General features: G+C 38.1%; 1 long non-coding RNA gene across 1 annotated transcript in view; it reads right to left on the reverse strand.

Annotated features, from left to right (window-relative positions):
• Positions 1-8558: 8558 nt before the first annotated feature.
• LOC140515940 (uncharacterized) overlaps positions 8559-22016 on the reverse strand; it is an 89041-nt gene continuing 75583 nt past the window's right edge. Inside the window, exon 3 of the long non-coding RNA XR_011971190.1 lies at positions 8559-18203. This is a non-coding gene — a long non-coding RNA (uncharacterized lncRNA). The remainder of the gene's footprint in view (positions 18204-22016) is intronic.

The raw sequence follows: 22016 nt of genomic DNA on the forward strand, positions 1-22016 counted from the left end.
ACTACAATATTATTAGGGGTTTCTCTTTTTGGATCTCTTCCAGGAGGTGATCAGTGGATTCTTCCAATATTTATTTTGCCCTCTGCTTTTAGAATATCAGGGAAGTTTTCCCTGATAATTTCATGAAAGATGATGTCTAGGCTCTTTTCTTGATCATGGCTTTCAGATAGCCCATAATTTTTAAATTGTCTCTCCTGGATCTATTTTCCAAGTCAGTTGTTTTTCCAATGAGATATTTCACAATATCTTCTATTTTTTCATTCTTTTGAGGGTTTTTTTTGTGTGTGTGTGATTTCTTGGTTTCTCATAAAGTCATTGGCTTCCATCTGCTCCATTCTAAATTTAAAAAAAAAAAAAACCTGTTTTCTTCTGTGAGCTTTTGAACCTCCTTTTCCATATGGCTAATTCTGTTTTTTAAAGTATCTTCTCCTCATTGACTTTTTGGATCTCTTTCCCAAGTGAGTTAGCCTAGTTTTAAAGGTTTTACTTTCTGCAGCATTTTTGGGATCTCCTTTAGAAAGATGTTGACTCACTTTTCATGATTTTCTTGCATAGTTCTGATTTCTATTCCCATTTTTTCCTCCACCTCTCTTACTTGATTTTCAAAATCCTTTTTGAGCTCTCTCATGGTCTGAGATCATTTCATATTTATTTTGGAAGTCTCTGATGGTAAACATTGTTCTTTCTCATCCAAAAGGATGGAGGGAAATACATGTTTGCCAAGAAAGTAACCTTCTATAGTCGTATTTTTTCCCCTTATTTGTGCATATTCCCAGCAAGTTATTTGACTTTTGAGTCCTTTGTCAAGAGAAGGGTATGCTCTGGGGACCTGTAAGTTCTCAGTTCCTCCAAGGTGGCACAATCAATGGAGAGGGATTTATGCCTCTCCTGGCCTGTGCACTGTTCTGGGAGCAACCAAAACTTTTCTGCCTAGGATCTGTGAGTAGTAGAATTCCCTCTCCACAACCACCTCCAGGTCTGCCACGCCAACACTCCTCCTCTCTCTTGGGAAGGGCTCAGGGCTGAGATTCAGATCAGTTGCTCATTTCCCCCAGGGGCTTTAGACAGAGGGCAGGGCGTCCACTCAGGCTTTCAGGTTGACATCATCTGCTCAATTTCCCCAGGGGCCTTAGGTAGAATGCAAGGCCTTCACTCAGGGTTGAGATTCAGATCAGGGACTCAATTCCCCCAGAGACTTTAGACCGAGTGCTCCAGGAATGGATACTGCTGCTAACACTGCAACGGCCACCACTTGGGACCAGGGCTACAGGAGCACCCTGCTCCCTTGTCAGCAAGGTGAAAAAACTTTCTCACTGACCTTTGAAGCTGCCTTTGGCGTTTGTGGGTTGAGGGATCTGAGATCCGCCATTGCTGCTGCTGGGGATTCTGCCCTGAGGCCTGTTCTGTTCCTGTTCTTCCCAACGTCACACAGTCACAGCTGGGCTGTGTTCTGCTCCCCACCCCATGTGATAGACCTTTCTTATCGGCCTTCCAGTTTACCTTGGGCTGGAAATCTCTTTCACTCTGCCATTCTGTGGCTTCTGCTGCTCTAGAATTTATTGAGAGTCATTTTTACTGGTATTTTATGGGTTGTGGGGGAAGAGCTACAGTATGTGCTTCTTTCAACTCCACCATCTTGGCTCCACCACCTGCAGGTCAACTTTCATGAGTTACTTAGGACTTCTCTTTCCTGATTACCTTTTCGTGTTTCTCTTAATTCTTGTATTTGAGAGTCAAATTTTTCTATTCAGCTCTGGTCTTTTCAACAAGCATGTTTGGAAGACCTTTATTTCATTGAAATTCCATTTTATTCCCCTGAAGTATTATACTCAGTGTTGCTAGGTGGGTGATTCTTGGTTTTAATCCTATTTCCTTTGACATCTAGAAAGTCATATTCCAAGCCCTTTGATTCCTTAGTGTAGAAGCTGCTCAATCCTGGGTTATCCTGATTGTCTTTCCACAGTACTTGAATTGTTTCTTTCTGGTTGCTTGTAATATATTCTCTTTGACCTGGGAACTCTGGAATCTGTCTAGAATATTCCTAGAAGTTTCCTCTTTCAGGAGGTGATTGATGAATTCTTTCCATTTCTCTTTTACCCTCCAGTTCTAGAATATCGTGGCAGTTTTCCTTGATAATTTCTTGGAAGCTAATGTCTCGGCTCTTTATTTGATCATGGTTTTCAGGTAGACCAATAATTTTTAAATCAATTACAGTTCCAAATTAGTATTACAATTTTCAAATACAATTCCAGATTTCTATTTCAGTACCAAATTGCTATTACAGTTGCAAATGAACCTTCCAATTCCAAATTCCAATTCCATATTAAAGTTCAAACTGCCAATTTCAATTGCATTTCCAAATTCCAACTCCAAATGCCAAAAACTAATTCAATTACAAATTCTAAATTCTAATTCCAAATTCCAATTCCTTATTCCAATTACAAATTACAAATTCAAATCCAATTCTAAATTTCAAGTTTCAATTCCAAATTTGAAGTTCAATTCCAAAGTCCTATTTCACTTCCAAATTGCTAATCCTGTTGCAAACAAGCATTCAAATTCTAAATCCATATTCGAAGTTACATTTCAAATATCAACTCCAAATTCAAATTCAAATCACAAATTTCAGTTCCCTTTGCAAATTACAATTCTTAATGTCAAATTCTGATTCCAATTTCAGTTACATATTCAAAATTCTAATTCAAAAGTCCAATTACAAATCAAAAATCCAATTTTAAATTCCAAATACCAATTCCAAATTCCAAATTCAAACTCCAATTCCAAAATAAAACGACAACTCCAAATTCCCATTTCACTTAGTAATTGCTAATCCAGTTCCAAATAAGCATTCAAATTCGAATTCCATATTCGAAATTCCATTTCAAATATGAATTCCAAATTCAAATTCAAATTTCAAATTTCAATTCCATATTCCAATTCCTAATTCCAATTCTAAGTTTCAATTTCAACTTTCAAATAACAACTCTAATTTGAAAAGTGGAATTCAATTCCCAATTTCCATTCCAGTTCGAAGTTAAGTATTCTGATTCCAATCCAAATTCCAAATTCCATTACAAAATTCTAATTCCAAATTCCAATTCCAAATTAAAAGTCCATTTTTAAATTCCAAATATCAATTACCAAATCCAACTACAATTTCAAGATCCTGTTTCAGTTCCAAATTCCCATGTCAGTTCTAAGTTAAAAATTCATATTCCAAATTCAATTTGCAATTCCAAATTAAAATTGCCGATGGTAATTCCATTTTAAAAATCCATTTCCTGAATTCCAATTTCAATTACAAATTACAAATCCAAATTCCATTCTTCAATTCAAAATTCCAATTCAAAATTGTATTTCAAATTACAAATTTCAATTCTGAATTTCAAATTCCAATTCAAATGGCAAATTTCAATTCCATTTTCAAATTCCAATTCTAATTTCATTTACAAATTTAAAATTTTAATTCTAATTCCAAGTTCCAACTACAATTTCTAATTCTTATTTCAGTTCGAAATTACTATTCCAGCCGCAAATACACATTCTAGTTCCAAATCTAAATTCCAATTCCATATTCAAAATTCTAATTTCAAAACAGAATTCCAAATTCCAAATTAAAATAAAAATGGCAAATTGTAATTCTATTTTCAAATTCCAATTTCAGTTACAAATTCAAAATTCTAATTCCATTTTCCAATTCAAAATTCCAGTCCAAAATTACAAATTCCAATTTTGAATCGAAAATTCCAATTACCATATTCTTTTTTCTTTCTTTTTTTAAATTTTATTTTATTATTATTATTTTTTAATGTTTTACAATCACTGTCATAAAATTAAGATTTTATCCTCCCCATACCTACTCTCCACTACCCCCCTCCCTCCCCACGACAGTATACAATTCTGTATAGGTTCTACATATACTTTCCTAATCAGTACATTTTCACTATAGTCATGCTATGTAGATGAACTATAATAAATGGAAGAAATCATATAACAAATCAAAACATGGTACACAAACACACACAAACACACACACAAACACGGTCTGCTATATTCTGCGAATGAATTCCATATTTCTTTCTCTGAGTGGGGAAGGCATTTTGCCTTAGAAAACCATCATTGGGATTTTTTTTAAAAAATAAGTTCCTGCATTATTACAAAATTCCAAGTCTACCAGAAAAAAACTCTCGCACACTGTGGTCGTTGCTGTGCACAAAGTTCTCTTGGTTCTGTTCCTTTCACTCAGCATCAGATCATATAAGTCCTTCCAGGCCTCTCTGAAGTCTTCTTGTTCATCATTTCTTATGGCACAATAGTACTCCATAACATTCATATACCACAATTTATTCAGCCATTCCCCAATTGATGAGCATCCCCTTGACTTCCAGTTTGTGGCAACTACAAAGAGTGCTGCTATAAATATTTTTGTACATGTGGGACTCTTTCCCATTTTTATGATCTCTTGGGGGTACGGTCCTAGTAGCAATATTGCTGGGTCAAAAGGTATGCACATTTTTGTAGCCCTTTGGGCACAGTTCCAAATTGCTCTCCAGAATGGTTGGATGAGCTTGCAGCTCCACCAACAATGAATTAGTGTTCCAACTCTCCCACATCCTCTCCAGCATTTATCATTTTCTTGTTCTGTCATGTTTGCTAATCTTATAGGTGTGATGTGGTACCTCACAGCTGTTTTGATTTGAATCTCTCTAATCAAAAGTGATTTAGAGCATTTTTTCATATGATTAAATATAACTTTAATTTCTTTCTCTGAAAATTGCCTGTTCATATCCTTTGACCATTTATCAATTGGGGAATGAGTTCTATGGTTATACATTTGAGTCAATTCTCTATATATTCTAGAAAGGAGGCCTTTGTCCCCGAGCTTAGCTGTAAAAATTCTTTCCCAATTTACTACATCCCTCCGAATTTTGGTTGCATTGGGTTTGGTTGTGCAAAAACTTCTCAGTTTAATGTAATCAAAATTATTCATCTTGCATTTCATAATGCTTTCTGTCTCTTCTTTGGTAAAAAATTCTTCCCTTCTCCATAAATCTGATAAATACACTATTTCTTCCTTCTCCGGTTTATTCATGGTATCAATCTTTATACCTAAATCATGTACACATTTGGACTTTATTCTTGGGTATGGTGTCAGGCATGGGTCTATGCCTAATTTCCGCCACACTGTTATCCAGTTTTCCCAGCAATTTTTATCGAACAGTGAGCTCTTATCCCAGACGCTGGGGTCCTTGGGTTTATCAAACAGGAGGTTGCTATATTCCTTGCCTACAGTGTCTTGAGTGCCAAATCTATTCCACTTGTCTACCTCTCTGTTTCTTAGCCAATACAAAATGGTTTTGATAATTGCTGCTTTACAGTACAGCTTGAGGTCTGGTAGCACTAGGCCACCTTCCCAAGCATTTCTTTTCATTAGTCCCTTTGATATCCTGGACCTTTTGTTCTTCCAAATGAATTTTGATATTATTTTATCCAGCTCTAGAAAATAATTATCTGATAGTTTAATTGATAAGTAATAATAAATAAGTAAATTAATTTAGGTAGAACTGTGATTTTTATAATATTGGCTTGGCCTACCCATGACCAACTGATGTTTTTCCACTTACTTAAATCTGACTTTATTTGTGCAAAAAGTGTCTTGTAATTGTGTTCATATAATCCCTGGGTTTGTTTTGGCAGGTAAACTCCTAAGTATTTTATAGTGTCTACCCAAGCTTTAAATGGTATTTCTCTTTCTATCTCTTGCTGTTGGACTTTGTTGCTAATATAGAGGAATGTGGAAGATTTGTGTGGGTTTATTTTGTAACCTGCAACTTTGCCAAAGTTGTTTATTGTTTCAAGTAGTTTTTTTACTTGAATCTCTGGGATTCTCTAAGTAAATAATCATATCATCTACAAAGAGTGATAACTTAGTTTCTTCTTTGCCTATTCTTATTCCTTCAATATCTTTATCTTGTCTAATTGCTACAGCTAACATTTCTAGTACCATATTGAATAATAGTGGTGATAATGGACATCCTTGTTTCACCCCTGATCTTATTGGGAATGCATCTAGCTTATCCCCATTGCATATAATGCTTGCTGAAGGTTTTAGATAGATACTGCTTATTATTTTATGGAAAGTTCCCTTTATTCCTATGTTCTCCAGTGTTTTAAATAGGAATGGGTGTTGTATTTTGTTAAAAACTTTTTCTGCATCTATTGAGATAATCATGTGGTTTTTGTTAGCTTTGTTGCTGATGTGATTGATAATTCTAATAGTTTTCCTAATATTGAACCAGCCCTGCATTCCTGGTATGAATCCTACCTGATCATAATGTATTATTCTCGTGACGAGATGTTGTATTCGTTTTGCCAAAATCTTATTTAAAATGTTTGCATCTATATTCATTAGGGAAACTAGTGTATAATTTTCTTTCTCTGTTTTGTCTCTTCCTGGTTTGGGTATCAAAACCATATTTGCATCATAGAAAGAATTTGGGAGGACTCCTTCTTCTCCACTTTTCAAAAATAGTCTATATAGCATTGGAATTTACTGTTCTTTAAACGTTTGATAGAATTCACTTGTGAATCCATCTGGCCCTGGAGATTTTTTCCTAGGGAGTTCGTTGATGGCTTGTTCAATTTCTTTTTCTGAGATGGGGTTGTTTAAATACTTCCTCTTCTGTTAATCTGAGCAATTTGTATTTTTTAAAATATTCATCCATCTCCTTTAGATTATCGAATTTGTGGGCATAAAGTTGGGCAAAGTAGTTTCTAATTATTGTTTTAATTTCCTCCTCATTGGAGGTGAGTTCACCCTTTTCATTTTTAATATTAGTAATTTGATTTTCTTTCTTTTTTTTAATCAAATTGACCAAAGGTTTATCAATTTATTAGTTTTTTCATAAAACCAACTATTGGTTTTATTTGTTAATTTAATAGTTTTCTTAACTTCAGTTTTATTGATCTCTCCTTTTCTTTTCAGTATTTCTAATTTAGTATTTACTTGGGGATTTTCAATTTGTTCTTTTTCTAGCTTTTTCAACTGCATGCCGAAGTCATTGATCTCCTCTTTCTGTATTTTATTTACGTAGGGATTCAAAGATATAAAACTTCCCCTAAGAACTACTTTTGCAGTATTCCATAAGATTTGGTATGTTTTCTCATTATTGTCATTCTCTTGAATGAAACTGTTGATTGTTTCTATGATTCCTTCTTTAACCCATTCCTTCTTTAGGATTAGATTATTTAGTTTCCAACTGATTTTTGGTTTATCTTTCCATGGCCTTTTATTACATGTAGTTTTTAACGCATTATGATCTGAGAAGGATGCATTGATTATCTCTACCTTTCTGCACTGGATTGTGAGATTTTTATGTCCTAGTACATGGTCAATTTTTGTAAATGTTCCATGTACCGCTGATAAAAAGGTATATTCCTATTCCCATCAGTTTTCTCCAAAGATCTATCTTATCTACCTTATCCAGAGTTTTATTTACCTCCTTAACCTCTTTCTTGTTTATTTTGAGGTTAGATTTATCGATTTCAGAGAGGGGGAGGTTGAGGTCCCCCACTAGTATAGTTTTGCTGTCAATTTCTTCCTTCAACTCCCCCAAACTCTCCTCTAAGAATCTGGATGCTATACCACTTGGAGCATACATATTTGGTAATGATATTTCTTCATTGTCTATGGTGCCTTTTAGCAGGATATAGTTTCCATCCTTATTCCTTTTGATTAGATCTAGTTCTGCTTTTGCTTTGTCTGAGATTAGGATTGCTACTCCTGCCTTTCTTACATCAGCTGAAGTACAATATATTCTGCTCCATCCTTTGACCTTTATCCTGTGTGTATACCCCCATTTCAAATGTGTTTCTTGTAAGCAGCGTATTGTTGGATTATGGGTTTTAATCCATTCTGCTATCTGCCTCCGTTTTATGGGAGAATTCATTCCATTCACACTCACAGTTATGATTACAGTCTGTGTATTTCCCTCCATCTTCTTTCCCACCATTTGTGCTTTTAGTTCTCCCATCTCCCTTCCCCTCCTCAATAGCATTCACTTTTCACCACCTCCTCCTGCAGCCTACCCCTCCTTCTTTTGGCCCCCCTCCCTTTTACTCCCCTTTACTCTTATTGCTTCTTCCCTCCCTTTTAGCCTCCTTCCCCTTTCTTCCCCCTTCCCCTCCTACTGCCTATAGAGCTAGTTAGGATTATCTACTTAAGTTTATTGTTCCCTCCTTTAAACAAATCAGATGAGAGTACCTCTCAAACAATGCTCATCTCCCTCCCCTCCTTCCCTCTACTATAATTTCATACTTCTTCCTGTGATGTAATTTGCCATTTTCTGCTTCCTCCTTTTCACACCTCCTGTTACAATCCCTTCTCATACTTAAATCATATTTTTGACACGACATCATTTACTTTATACCCTTCCCTCTACGTATATCCCTTTTGTCATAATAGCTGCACAGTTCTGAAGATTAACAGGTACCATTTTCCCTTATAGGGAGGTAAACAGTTTGCCCTAATTGAGTAACAAGTTTTTGTTTTTGTTCCCCCCCCCCCCCCCGTTTACCTTTTTATGATTCTCTTGAGACGTGCATTTGAAGATTGAATTGTCTATTGAGTTCTGGCGTTTTGGTCAGGAAGCTCTGGAAATCCCTTATTTTGTTGAATGACTTTCTCCTTGCCTGAAATGTTATGCTGAACTTTGCTGGGTAGTTGATCCTTGGTTGAAGTCCCAACTTCTTTGCCTTATGGAATATTGGGTTCCAAATCTTTCTTTGTTTTAATGTAGAAACTGCAAGGTCCTGTGTGATCCTGACTGTATGTCCTTGACATTTGAATTGTTTCTTTCTGACTACTTGTAGTATTTTCTCCTTCACTTGATAGCTCTGGAATTTGGCAATGATACTTCTTAGGGTTTTGAGTTTGGGATCCCTTTTGGGAGGGGAACGGTGGATTCTTTCAATGACTATTTTGCCCTCTGAATCTAGCACTTCTGGGCAGTTTTCCTTGATGACTTCCTGGAAGATACTGTCCAGACTCTTTTCTTCATCATGGGTTTCTGGCAGGCCAATAATTATTAAATTTTCTCTCCTGGATCTATTTTCCAGGTCAGTTGTTTTTCCAGTTAGATATTTTACATTTTCTTCTATCTTTTTATTCTTTAGATTTTGTTTGACTGGTTCTTGCTGTCTCATTGAGTCATTAGTTTCTACTTGCCCAATTCTAATCTTTATCATATTGTGTTCTTCAGTTAACCTTTGCATGTCCTTTTCCATCGGACTAATTTTTCCCTTTTAAGGAGCTATTTTCTCCAGTAAATTTTTGTAGTTCCTTTTCCATTTGTTCAATTTTCCGAGTTAGGTTTTGTGTTTCCTTTTCCATTTGACCAATTTTCCCAATTAGGTTTTGGGTTTCCTTTTCCGTTTGATCAACTCTTCCTTTTAGGGAATTATTTTCTCTAGTTAATTTTTAAATTTCCTTTTCCATTTGTTCAATTTTCCTTTTCAAAGTGATGTTCTCATCAGTGAATTCTTTTTTTATAATTCTAAAATCATTAGCCAGTTTTTCTTCTATTTCCTTCTTTAGCTGTTCCAGGAGAGCTGCTTGTGCTTGCGAGAAGTTCATAGTCCCTTCTGAAGTTTCAGATGGAAGTACAGTCTCAGCTCTGACCTCTTTGGTGTTTGTGTTTTGGTCCTTATCCCCATAGAAAGATTCTATGTTTTTTTTCACCCTTCATCTGCCTTTTCCTGTTCATGATGTTGACTGAGTGTTGTAGCTTCTGGTTCTTTCAGTCAGAAGCAACATAACTTTGTGTTGAGCTGATGCATGAAAAAGCTAAATGCAGGTTTTTGTGTTTTGTTTCCTGGATCAACCCTGGGGTTAGCTTGTTAAGTGTGTGGGAGGAGTGGTCTGGTCACAGGAGATCTCCTCAGCTGAACTGAGGCAAAGACAAGCTCAGGAGATGATGATCCCAGCTGCCCTATTGTCTTCCCATTTCCCCTGGAGGGCTGAGGCACGCCAAGGTGCTAATACAGGTTCCCACCCCTCCTGGCTCCTCTCCTGTCTCTGAGGCTTGCCTGGGTCCTAGTGAGAGTTTTCTCTGCCCTGGGTCTTCTTTCCTTCCGGTTCACCTCTGCCACAGTAGGAGGAATCCCCCTTAGCTATTTTCCTAGCCTCAGGTGTTATGAGACTACTTGTCCCCTCTGCTGTTCCCGCTGATCCAGGATTTTTCTGGGGAAATATTTTATGGTTCTTTCACGGTCATCAGGGGGGAGGAGACAGCATTTACTGATTGCTCCGCCATCCTGGCTCCCGGAAGTTCAAGTAGGTGACTTACCGAAGTTTAATCTTCAGGTTGAAGGTCTCAGGAGCTGCTGCGCTGATATCTGGCCCTCAGTGGCTCTCACTGGCTTGGCTTGGCTTGTCTCCCGCTCCACCAGTTCTGCCCGCAGCTCTCAGGTTTCTCGGGTCCCTTTTGTTCTGCTGCGCTGACCACGCTGCACTGTGCACCAGGGGCTCACCCCAGTAGAACAGATCCTTCCCGCGGGCCTTCCAGTCTAACCTGGGCTCCAAATCTATCGCAGTCTGTCTCCCACTGGATTCCACACCTCCAAAATTTAGTCAGATTATCCTTTCAGAGGTATCCAAAGGAGTTTGTCTAAGAGCTTAGGTGAATGGTTGCTCTCACTCTGCCATCTTGGCTCCCAGGTAGAGGTCCCAATTGCCATATTCAAAATACACATTCCATTACCAAATTCTGAATAGAGTTGCAAATTTCTGTTCCAGTTCCAAATTAAAGATTCCTATTCCAATAAAAATTCCAAATTCAAATGACAAATTCCAGTTCTGACTACCACTTTCCAAATTCCAAGTCCAATTCCAAACTGAAATTCCAATTCTAAATTACAAATACCAATTCTAAATTCCAATTTAAATTACAAAATCCAAATTTGAAATACAAATCCAAACTCCTATTTCAATTCCAAATTGCTATTACTGCTGCAAATGAACATTCAAATTCCAATTGCATATTCGAAATTCCAATTTCAAAAAATGAAGTATAAATTCCAAATTCCAGTTCAAATTTCAAATATCAATTCCATCTCCAAATTCTACTTCCAAATTCCAAAATGCAATTCCAATTCCAATTAAAAATTCTAATTTCAAAATCGATTTCCAATTTACAATTCCAAATATCGACTCGGGTTCCAAATCACGAATTCAGTTCCAAATTTCTGTTCCAGTTCCAATTTAAGAATTCCTGTTCCAATCCAAATTCAATATTTCAATTGCAAATCCAAATTAAAAGTTCAATTCTAAATTCCAAATTTGAACTCCAATTTCATGTTCCTAATTCAGTTACATTACCTATACCAGGTCCAAATAAAATTTCCTATTCCAATTCAAATTGCAAAATTCCAACTTCATTTTCAATTCCAAATTAAAATTAAAATTGCAAATTGCTATTCAATTTCCAAATTTCCATTTCAATTACAAATTCAAATATTAATTCTACTTTCCAATTCCAAAGTTCAGTTCAAAAGTGTTTTCTGAAATACAAATTCCAATTCTGAATTGGAAATACCAGTTCCCACTTCCAAATTACACATTTCCATTACTAAATTGTATATTCAGTTGCAAATTTCTCTTCCAGTTGCTAATTAAAGATTCCCATTCCAACTGAAATTTCAAATTACAAATACCAATTTCCACTACCACTTTCCTAATTCAAATTCCAAACTTCCAATCAAATTTCAAACCAGAATTCCAAATGTAAATTCCAAATACCAATTCCAAAATCCAAATTCAAATGTAAACTCCAAATTCGAACTACAATTCCAAGTTCTTATTTCACTTTGAAATGTGTATTCCAATTGCATATAAGCATTCAAATTCGAATGCCATATTTGAAATTCCATTTCATATATGAATTCAAAATTCAAATTTAAATTGCAAATCTCAATTCCATTCCAAATTCCAATTCCAAAATCTAAATTCAAATGCCAATTTGAAATTCAAACTACAATTTCAAATTCCTATTTCAGTTCCAGATTTCTATACCAGTTATAAATAAACATTAAAACTCCAATTACATATTCAAAATTCCATTTCAAAAAGAAATTCCAAATTCCAGATTCAAATTCAAATTGGAAATTTCAATTCATTCCATTTCCAAATTCCAATTTCAAATGTCATATTCCAAGTCCAATTCCAGTGACAAATTCAAAATTCTACTTTCAAATATTTACTATTCCAATTATGATATAAAAACTGAAATTCCAATTCTAAATTCCAAATTCCAATTTCAAATTTTAAATAGCAACTCCAATTTGAAATTCAGAATTCAGTTCCAAATTTATATTCCAGTTCCAAATTAAGAATTGCCATTCCATTTCCAATTTGAAATAAAAAATGTCAATTTCAACTTTCAATTCCAAATTAAAATTAAAATGGCAAATTTCAATTCCATTTCCCAATTGTAATTTCAGTTACAAATTCAAAATTCTAATTCCATATTCCAATTTCAATTAATAATTGCATTTCCAAATTACAACTTCCAATTTTGAATTGCAAATTCCAATTCCCATATCCAGATTACACATTACATTACCAAATTCCATGTGCAGTTGCACATTTTTGTTCCACTTCCAAGTTAAAAATTCCTATTCAAATACAAATTCAAAATTCAAACAAAAATTCGAATTCCCAATACCACATCCCTAATTTCAATTCCAAATTAAAATTTCAAATTACAATTCTAATTTCCAAACACCAGTTCCCAATTCCAATTACCACATTCCTCATTCCAAATTGAAATTCCAATTCAATTTTCAAATTAGAACTCCAAATTTCAAATTACAGTTACAAGGAACATATTCCTAATTCCAAATTCAAATTCAAATTTCAATTCAGTTGTCAAATTATAACTCCAAATTCAAATGTCAAAATTCCAATTCCAAATTCCAAAATCGAATTACAATTACAAATTCAAACTCCAATTCCAAATTCCCATTCCAACTCCAGTTTCAAGTGCCCGAATCACTTCAAATACCTGTTTCACTTGCAAGGCAAAAATTCCTATTCTAACTCAAATGCCAAACTCCAAATTCCAATTCCAACAGCCGCCATTGTAATTCCAATTACAAATTGCAATTACAAATTCCAACTATAATTCCAAAATCCTATTTCAGTTCCCCATAGCTAGTCCAGTTGCTATTCCAACATTTGAATTCCTACTCCAAATTCCAATTGCATGTTAGAAATTCCAATTTCAATTACGAATTACAAATTCAATTACAAATTTGAATTCCATTTCCAAATGCTAAATACCAATTCTAATTTCATTTACAAATTCGAAATTCTAGTTCCAATTCCAAATTGCATTTCGATGTTCCAACTACAATTCCAATTCACTATTTCAGTTCAAAATTACTATTCCAGTTGCAAATATGCATTCCAATTCAAAATCTAAATTCCAATTAAATGTTCGAAATTCTAATTTCAAATACAAATTCCAACTTTCAAATTAAAATTCAAACTGCAAATAGTAATTCCATTTCCAAATTCCAATTTCAAGCAAAAATTCAAAATTCTAATTTGATTATCCAATTCCAGTTTCCAATACAAAATTCCAGTTCCAAATTACTAATTCGAATTTTGAATAGCAAATTTCAATTACCATATTCAAAATGCACATTGCACTACCAAATTCCTATTTCAGTTGCAAATTTGTGTTCCATTTCCAAATTCCAAATTCCTATTCCAATACAAATTCAAAATTCAAATTCCATACACCGATCCCCAGTATCACTTTCCTTATTCCAATTCCAAATGCCAAATCTAATTCCAAACCCAAATTCCAATTTTAAATTTTAAATACCAATTCCAAATTGCAAATTCAAATGCCAATTCCAAAATTTCCCTACAATTCCAAATCCTATGTCACTTCCAAATTGCTATTCCAATTGCTAATAAGCATTCAAATTCCAATTCCATATTAGAAGTTCCAATTTCAAATATGAATTCCAAATTGCAAATTCAAATTTCATTTCCAAATTCCAGTTCCAAATGCCAAATTCCAATTTTAATTTCAATTACAAATGCAAAATTCCAATTCCAACTTCCAATTCCATATTCCAATTGCAAATTCAAATTCACATTCTGAATTCCAATTCCAAATTTCAAATAGTAACTCCAAATTCCAAATTCAGTTCCAAATTTCTATTCCAGTTCCAAATTACGAATCACCATTCCAATCTAAATTCAAAATTCCAATTCAAAATGCCAATGCCCAATTAAAAGTTCAATTCTAAATTCCAACTCTAATTTCATGTTCCTAATTCAGTTCCAAATTCCTACTCCATTTCCAAACTAAAAATTCCTATTACAATTCCAATTCAGCTTTCCAATATCAAATTTCACCTCCAAATTAAAACAAAAATTGCAAAATGCAAATTGCAATTTCATTTTCATTTTCCAATTCAAAATTCCATTTCTAAATTCAAAATTCCAATTCTGAATTAAAAATTCAATTCCCACATTCAAATTACACATTTCATTACCAAATTTTGAATTCAGTTGCAAATTTCTGTTCGAGTTCCAAATTAAAAACTCCCATTACCGTCTAAATTTAAAATTCAAATTTTAGTGATGTCTCTGCAAGTGAAGCATCGGGGGGAAAGGGTATTGGCGCAAAGATTATAACAGTACTTGCAAGAAATGAAAGAAGAGATGCATAATGTAGTCAATAGAGAGGATAGAAGGCAAGGAGAACTGATAACTTAGCCAAGAGCTGGATTCCCTGGAAATTACAATTGGTCAGATAAGAAAACAATGATTAAATAAGATAACAAAATATATTAATTGGAGGAAATGACAAGAAATAAATCAAACATAACAATAAATGAATAATAAAAAGAAACAAATAATAAGAAGAAAATGAAGGAAACATTATCAAAAACAAGTGACCCAGAAACTGGTTAAGGAAAGATAATCTAAGAAATATGAGACCACGTGAAGACTATTATAAAAAGTCTGGACATCCAAGTAGACATTTTGAAATGGAAATATTAGAGCCAAGAGAAACTAGAAATGTACACTAATTTGTTTAATTGAAAGGGTATTATGTGAGGATGAATTATTTACAGGCTGATGAAGTGATGGGAAACAAGTATGTCCTCAGAATACTAATATCTTTAATGGACATAGAGAAAAGAAAATAAGACAAAGGCCTGTTGATGGTTTTCTTCTGTTCTGATGATCTCTGGAGGGCAGATTAGGGGGGACTCTACTGGAAAGGAAAGGAGAAGGAAATCACTATCTTGTATACAATAGAGGAATAAGATGAAAAGTATTTAATTATGGAGGAAAGGGTAGGAGAAATGTGTATACCAGAAACTTCACTTCACTTTCATCTGAAATCGATAAAGGTAGTTAAACACAATTATACCCCACCCCCCAAGCACAACACACACACACACACGCACACACGCACGCACGCATGCATGCAGGCATACAGATCTCAGTATAGAAGTACAATAAACTGAAAAGGAAAATAGTAAGGGACAAGAGAAGGCCAGAGAGTAATTTTAAGAGGGAGGGCAGGATATCTAAGAGAATAATCATAAGGAAAATAAACTGAAATGTTGGAGAGAGGAACATGAAGGGGGATTAAAAAGAAGAGTTAAAACGCGGGATCATGGGTGAGACAAGGAGAAAAGACTGGCAAGAAGGTAAAAGCAGAAGTTATATTTAAAGATCATAATTGATCGGTAACAATCAGTATCAATACTTTATTTCTCATGGTTAGGTAGACCTCGCATAATAAAAATGACAATACTAACTTAATTATTCAAAGTTGTACCAATAAAACTCATCAAAGAATAGATTGTAGAGCTAGAAAAATAATTTAACAACCAATCTGGAGGCACAAAGAAGTCTAGAATCTCAAGCTTAATAATGGAAAAATGGGAAGTGAGGAGGTCTATCTGTACTGGATCTCAAACTTTATTACAAATCAGTAATTATTAAAATAATTTGATATTGGTTTAAAAAAAGAGGTCTATCAGCAGAAAATTTTAGGTAGAGAACTTATAGAGGCAAATTGTTTGATAAACCCAAAGGTCCCAGGTAATGGAAGGAAGGACGCATTAGTTGACAAATACTTCCTGAAAAATTAGAAAGTAACCTGACAGAACTGAGCTGTAGACCAACATTCACACCATCCACCAAGGTGAGCTTCAAATGGATGCAGGGCTTAGATATAAAAGGTCAAAACATAAACAAAATAAAGGAGAAAGAAAGAACGTATCTTTGGGAGCCATAGAAAGAGTTTATGATGGCAAAATGAGAAATCACTTATGAATTACTCTGAAACCTGCAACTAATCTCCAGATAGAAAGGGGATGAACTTAAAGTGTAAAAAGAAGCATACATTTTTAGACATGGCTAATGGGGGAACTTTTTTTTTTTGTCAGACGATGTAGTTATGTATTGAGGGAAATGTTTTTCGTTTTAAAAATTACTTAATTAAGGGCATGGGGAGAGCAGAAACTGGGAGAGACAAATGAATTGAAAACACTTGTTACCTGAAAAATAAAAGTAATTGAAATTGAAAAATTGTAAAATAAAAAAAGTAGTTGTCATCTGATTTTTTAAAAGAGAGGAATATCAAGTTACTCATATCAAAAATGAAAAAGAAACATTCACTATAATTACAAAGAAAACTAAAAACCTATTTTGTGCAGTTGTATACTAACATAGCTAATTAGAGGAAATGGATGTAAACTTAGAAAAATATAAAATACCCAGATTAAGAAAAGGAGAATTAGACTACTTAAATTAAACAACCCAGTATTAGAAAAATAAATTTAGCAAGACAAAAATCAATTCCCACAGGAAAAATAGTCCCAGAACTTTTACATTGTCTCTCCTGATTCTATTTTCCAGGTCAGTTGTTTTTCCAATAAGATATTTCACATTATCTTCCATTTTTCGAATCTGCGCGGTATGTTCTGAGATATCTGTCTTTCTCATAAAGTCCTTAGTGTCCATCTGTACCATTCCAGTTTTGAAGGATCTATTTTCTTCAGTGAGCTTTTGAATCTCCTTTTCCATTTGGTTAATTCTGCTTTTGAAAGCATTCTTCTCCTCATTGGCCCCTTGCACCTCCCTTGCCAACTGAGTTAGGCTAGTTCTCAAGGTGCCAATTTCTTCAAGATTTTTTTGGTTCTCCTTTAGCAGGGAGCTGATCTGCTTTTCATGCTTCTCCCTCATCCCTCTCATTTCCCTTCCCAGTCTTTCCTCCACCTTTCTAACTTGATTTTCAAAATTCTTTTTGAGCTCTTCCATGGCCCGAGCCCATTGGGTGGGCTGGGACACAGAATCCTCGATTTCTGTGTCTTTGCCTGATGGCAAGCAATGTTCCTCCCCATCAGAAAGGAAGGGAGGAAGTGTCTTTTCTCCGATAAAGTACCCTTCAATAGTTTTATTTCTTTTCCCTTTTCTTGGCATTCTCCCCAACCAGTGACCTGACCTCTGAATGTTCTCCTCACACCCACCTCGCCTCCTGGTCCTCCCAGCCAGCGTTTGTGGACTGAGATTCAAATGCTGCTTCCCGCCTTAGGGTTTTTGGCGGGGGCAGGGCTGCTATTCAGTGTGAGAATTAAGTTCAGGTGGTCAGGGGCAGGGCCGCCTCTCTGGCTCAGTTCCCTCAGGGGGTTTATGCACAGACCTTCCACAATGGATCCAGGCTCCCGCCCGTTTGGGGAGCCCCTGTCTGTAGCCACCTCTCAGCTTCTATCTCCTGGGGGGGGCTCGAGCCATGGGGGCACCCCACTCCCCTCTCAACCCGCCAAAGAGACTCTCTCACCTACCCCCGTCAGTCACCTGTTGGTGGGGGGTCCCGCGTGGTCGCTGGAGATCCTGTCCCCGTAGCCCTCTCGGATCTTTTCCTCACGGTGTCGCGGCCGCTGCAGGGCTGCCCTCTGCTCCCAGTCCCGGCGCCCAGTCCACAGCGCGAAGGACCCCCCCGCGAGAGGTTTGGAGGTCTCTCCGGAACAGAAATCTCCCTCGCTCCAATATTCCATGGTCTCTGGGTGCAGAATTCGCCCTGGGTTGGTGCCCTCTAGCCATTCTGTGGTTTGTGGGTTCGGAGCTGTGTGTATGTGCGTCTTTCTACTTCGCCATCTTGGCTCTGCCCCTCCCACAGGAAAAATAAAACAATTACAGAAATACAATATGATTTCAAAATTTGCCAAGGTCTCCCCCCCAAAAAATAGTATGTCATGGAGCGGGACCCTAAATATGGAATCAAAGAGTCCCTGCTTTTCAGGGGAGAAAAGTATCACTCTTGATTATCCCATCACTTCGTAGTGATAGACTGTTTGTGACTCGGCTCTTGGACGTGGTTTCAACGTCATGGCCCACTTGTCCCCATTTGAAGATGGGGAAACTGAGGTGGGGGAGGGGATGGCCCCGCCAGGAAGTTGACTTTTGAATTCAGAGAGGAGTTTCTCCCCCACTGGATGTCCAGACCCATACACGCCCTTCCCCCGCAGCCTGGCCTCAATCCTCTCCCTTCCCCCCCCCCCCCTTGCCCCCAGCAGCGCCAGATGATTGGCTGGCGCCTTTTACAGCCTCGCTCCCCAGCCCATAAGAGGAGCCTCTAGCGGCTCTCCTTCCTCTTCCCAGCCACATTCCTGGGAAGAGCCACGCTCTTCGAGCTTGTCCCCAGTGGGCCTTGGCCTCAAGTCTCATTGCCCTGAGAGCCCCAGCGTTCCAGTCAGAGCCAAGAAGGGGCAGCCGCCTTCCAGCCAGTCGGGTCAGCAGTCCTGAGACCGTAGGAGGTGCGAGCCAGCCCGCATCCCTTTCGGCCTGCTTGCTGTCCAGCCTTTCTTGGCGTCTGGTCAGTCTGTTTTCCTGCCCTCCTGCTGAAGCTGCGCCAGCAGCCCGGATGCTCTAGGCCCGCACTGGTGAGTCCGGATGGTGCATACCACATCCGAGAGGGAGACAGCCCAGGAGCTCCCAGAAGACAGCGCTGACATTCCATGGCCTGACCACCCACCAGGGCCACTGTAACAGTGACCGTAGAAGACAAGGAAGTGAAATACTTGGTACGTTATCCAAGTGGGACTGGGGTCATCCCAGCTGCTGTGACCGCCCCCCACCTGTGCCAAACTCTGGAAGGCCGACCCTTTCCGTGTCCCGGCCCCAGCCCAGAAGGCTGAGTCAGTAGCAAGTAGTGCCAAGCCAGCTGAGCAGGTCCCAGCACCAGCACCACCCAAGCAGGCCCCAGCACCAGCCCCAGCAGCAGGCCCCTAGGGGCACCATGGCTTATGAGGTCCCCTGTGGGAGAAGCCATAGCAGTGGGCCCATTCCCCAGGGAGCGGGGGGGGAGCCAGCACCAGTGGCCCACAATCCTCTGCTCCCGAAGAAGCCCCCCAAGAGCCCCTCAGCGGCTGGGACTATAAGTAGATCCCCCAGAATCGGGTGCTCTGCTACTCTTGGGACCAGTTGAAACAGGATAGGAGCAAAGCTATCCACTTGTCCGCCACCAGGAAAGAGCAGGAACAGGCTGCCCTCAAGGGCAGATGCTCCCGCACCTGTCCTGGTCATGCCCACCATGACCCAGGTGAAGGGAGCACCTCTGGAATGATGCTGCCACCACCCCACAAGTGAAGCCGCCCTGAAAGGGTCCAATGAGAGTCTGGATCACGGGGAGTGAGCTGCCGAGCTGTTGCAGAGGATCCCCAACAGGATGCCACCCCAGGCAGATGAGAAGTCCAGGTCGACCCGCCCATGTCCCTGAGGCCCCTGCTCGTGCTAGACTGGGACATGGTGACCCTCAGGAGGATGCTCTGCAACCTGCCAGCCAAGGTCAGCGCTGATGCCATCCTCTTTGAATATGCTGCCTTCCCTGAAAGGGAAGCACCACACCAGAGATCAAAGCTGAGCTGTCTGGGGCCTGGTGGCTGTGCTCAAGGAATACTTTAATGTACTCCTGAGCACCCAGCTGCTTTATGATTTCCAGAGGCCACAGTATGATGAACTGGTGGTCAGCTACCCTCAAGCCAGATGTGTGAACTCTATGGAGGCATACACCTGTTGAGCCTCTTCGAGCATCTGGGCCCAATGCTCACCTGCACTGCTCTGGAGGACAGCAGCATGAATGTGCTGCTGAGCCATTTGCAAAATTTCCTAGATTATCTGGCCAACAACCCTTCTCTGCTGTTTTTTGATGCCAGAGACTACGACCCAACCTCTGAGGAGAACCTGAAAGTAACTCCCTAAAGGTGTGGTGATTTGGACTCCTGCCACATGAGCATTTCCTGGAGCCAACCGATTGGCTATATCGGCCCATATCTTGCCAAAATGATCTGTTCCTATAATGTGTTTTCGGGAGTTGAAGTTTGTTTCTTTAAATTTTTCCTTAACTACTTCCATGTAGGAAGCCTCTTCTCTTCTTGCAGAACAGCCACTAGTGTTTATAGCAATGGACAGAGACTGGGAAGCTAAGTGGGACCTTTCCCACCTTCCTAGACGAGCACATGATACGCCTTTGACTTTGCATTCTGATGGTTCCAGCACTTAGGACCTCTGGGACTGTTCAGTGACAGAAGACCTTCAGGGAAGACTGCTAGTGCCAACGATATTGCCACTTTAACTGGGTTATCTGGGACTCAGGCTGGTTATCTGTTCCTTCTTGCAAGGTGGCCACGCTTCTCTTCCAAGTGCTCTGTTTCTCTGTGCTCATTACTGAACTGTTTGCTGTTTGCTGTGTGGATTCCAATGCATAACTGGGTGATAAGAGAAAAACACTCATCTGAATTCATGGATGTCTAGGAAAGTTCTTCCTTCAAAGAGCTTTTGAAAGTGTCCTAAAATGTTTTGATTTTGCTGCCCCAAAAACAGTATATATTTTTTCGTGGTTCTCTGTCTTTAGATCTCAGCACTTAGGACCTGTGTGAATGCGCAGTGTCCAAAGACCTTGATTAATGATTGCTTCTGCCAAAAATATCACCACATGAAAGGGGTGGGAGGCTTGGTTGTGTTACCTGGTACACGGGATTCTACCACTTCTTTAAATGTGACTGTAGTGTTCCTCCATATGCTTTATCTCCATACCCCAAATACTGTTTGCTATGTTGATTCTAATGTGTAGTGGGGTGATGAGAGAAGAACATTCATCTGTATTGAGGGAAGTCTAGGACAGTTCCTCCTTCATAGGGCTTTTAAAAGTGCCCAAAAATGTGCTGATTTTCCTGCCCAAAAGAGTGTATATATATTCATTGTTCTGTGCTTTTAAATCTCCACACTTAGGACCTGTGTGAATGTTCGGTGTTCAACAACCTTGATTGATGATTGTTAGTGCCAAAGATACTGCCACTTTAACAAGGTTATCATTTACATGGGCTGGTTACCTGCCCCTTTTTATAATGTGACTATGTTTCTCTTCCAAGTGTTTTATCTCGATGTGCCAGTGACTGAACTGGACTGATACTTGCCATTTTGATTCCAATGAATAAGTGTATGGTAAGAAAAAAACACTCATCTGAATTGAGGAGTGTATAGCAAAGTTCCTCCTTCAGAGGGCTTTTAAAAATGTCCAATAATGTATTGATTTTCTTGCCCGAAAAGGTTATACATATTTTGATGGTTCTGTGCTTTTAAATCTCCGCACTTAGGACCTGTGTGAATGTTCAGTGTCCAAACATCTTGACTGATGATTTTTGGTGCCAAAAATATCACTATGTTAATGGGGGTGGGTGAATGTGTTGGGTTATCTGTTGCATGGGACTGGTTATCTGCACCTTCTTTAAATGAGAATATCCTCACCTTCTACATGCTTTGTCCCTATGCCCCAGTGACTGAACTGGTCTAATGTGATCTGTGTTGATTCCAACGAATAATTTGATGATAAGAGGAAGACACTCATCTGTACTGATGGAGGTCTATGAAAGTTCCTGCTTCAGAGGTTTTTAAAAGTTTTTAAAAGGTATACATATCT

Source organism: Notamacropus eugenii, chromosome X (genome assembly GCF_028372415.1).
Source record: "Notamacropus eugenii isolate mMacEug1 chromosome X, mMacEug1.pri_v2, whole genome shotgun sequence".
Classification (NCBI taxonomy): Eukaryota; Metazoa; Chordata; class Mammalia; order Diprotodontia; family Macropodidae; genus Notamacropus; species Notamacropus eugenii.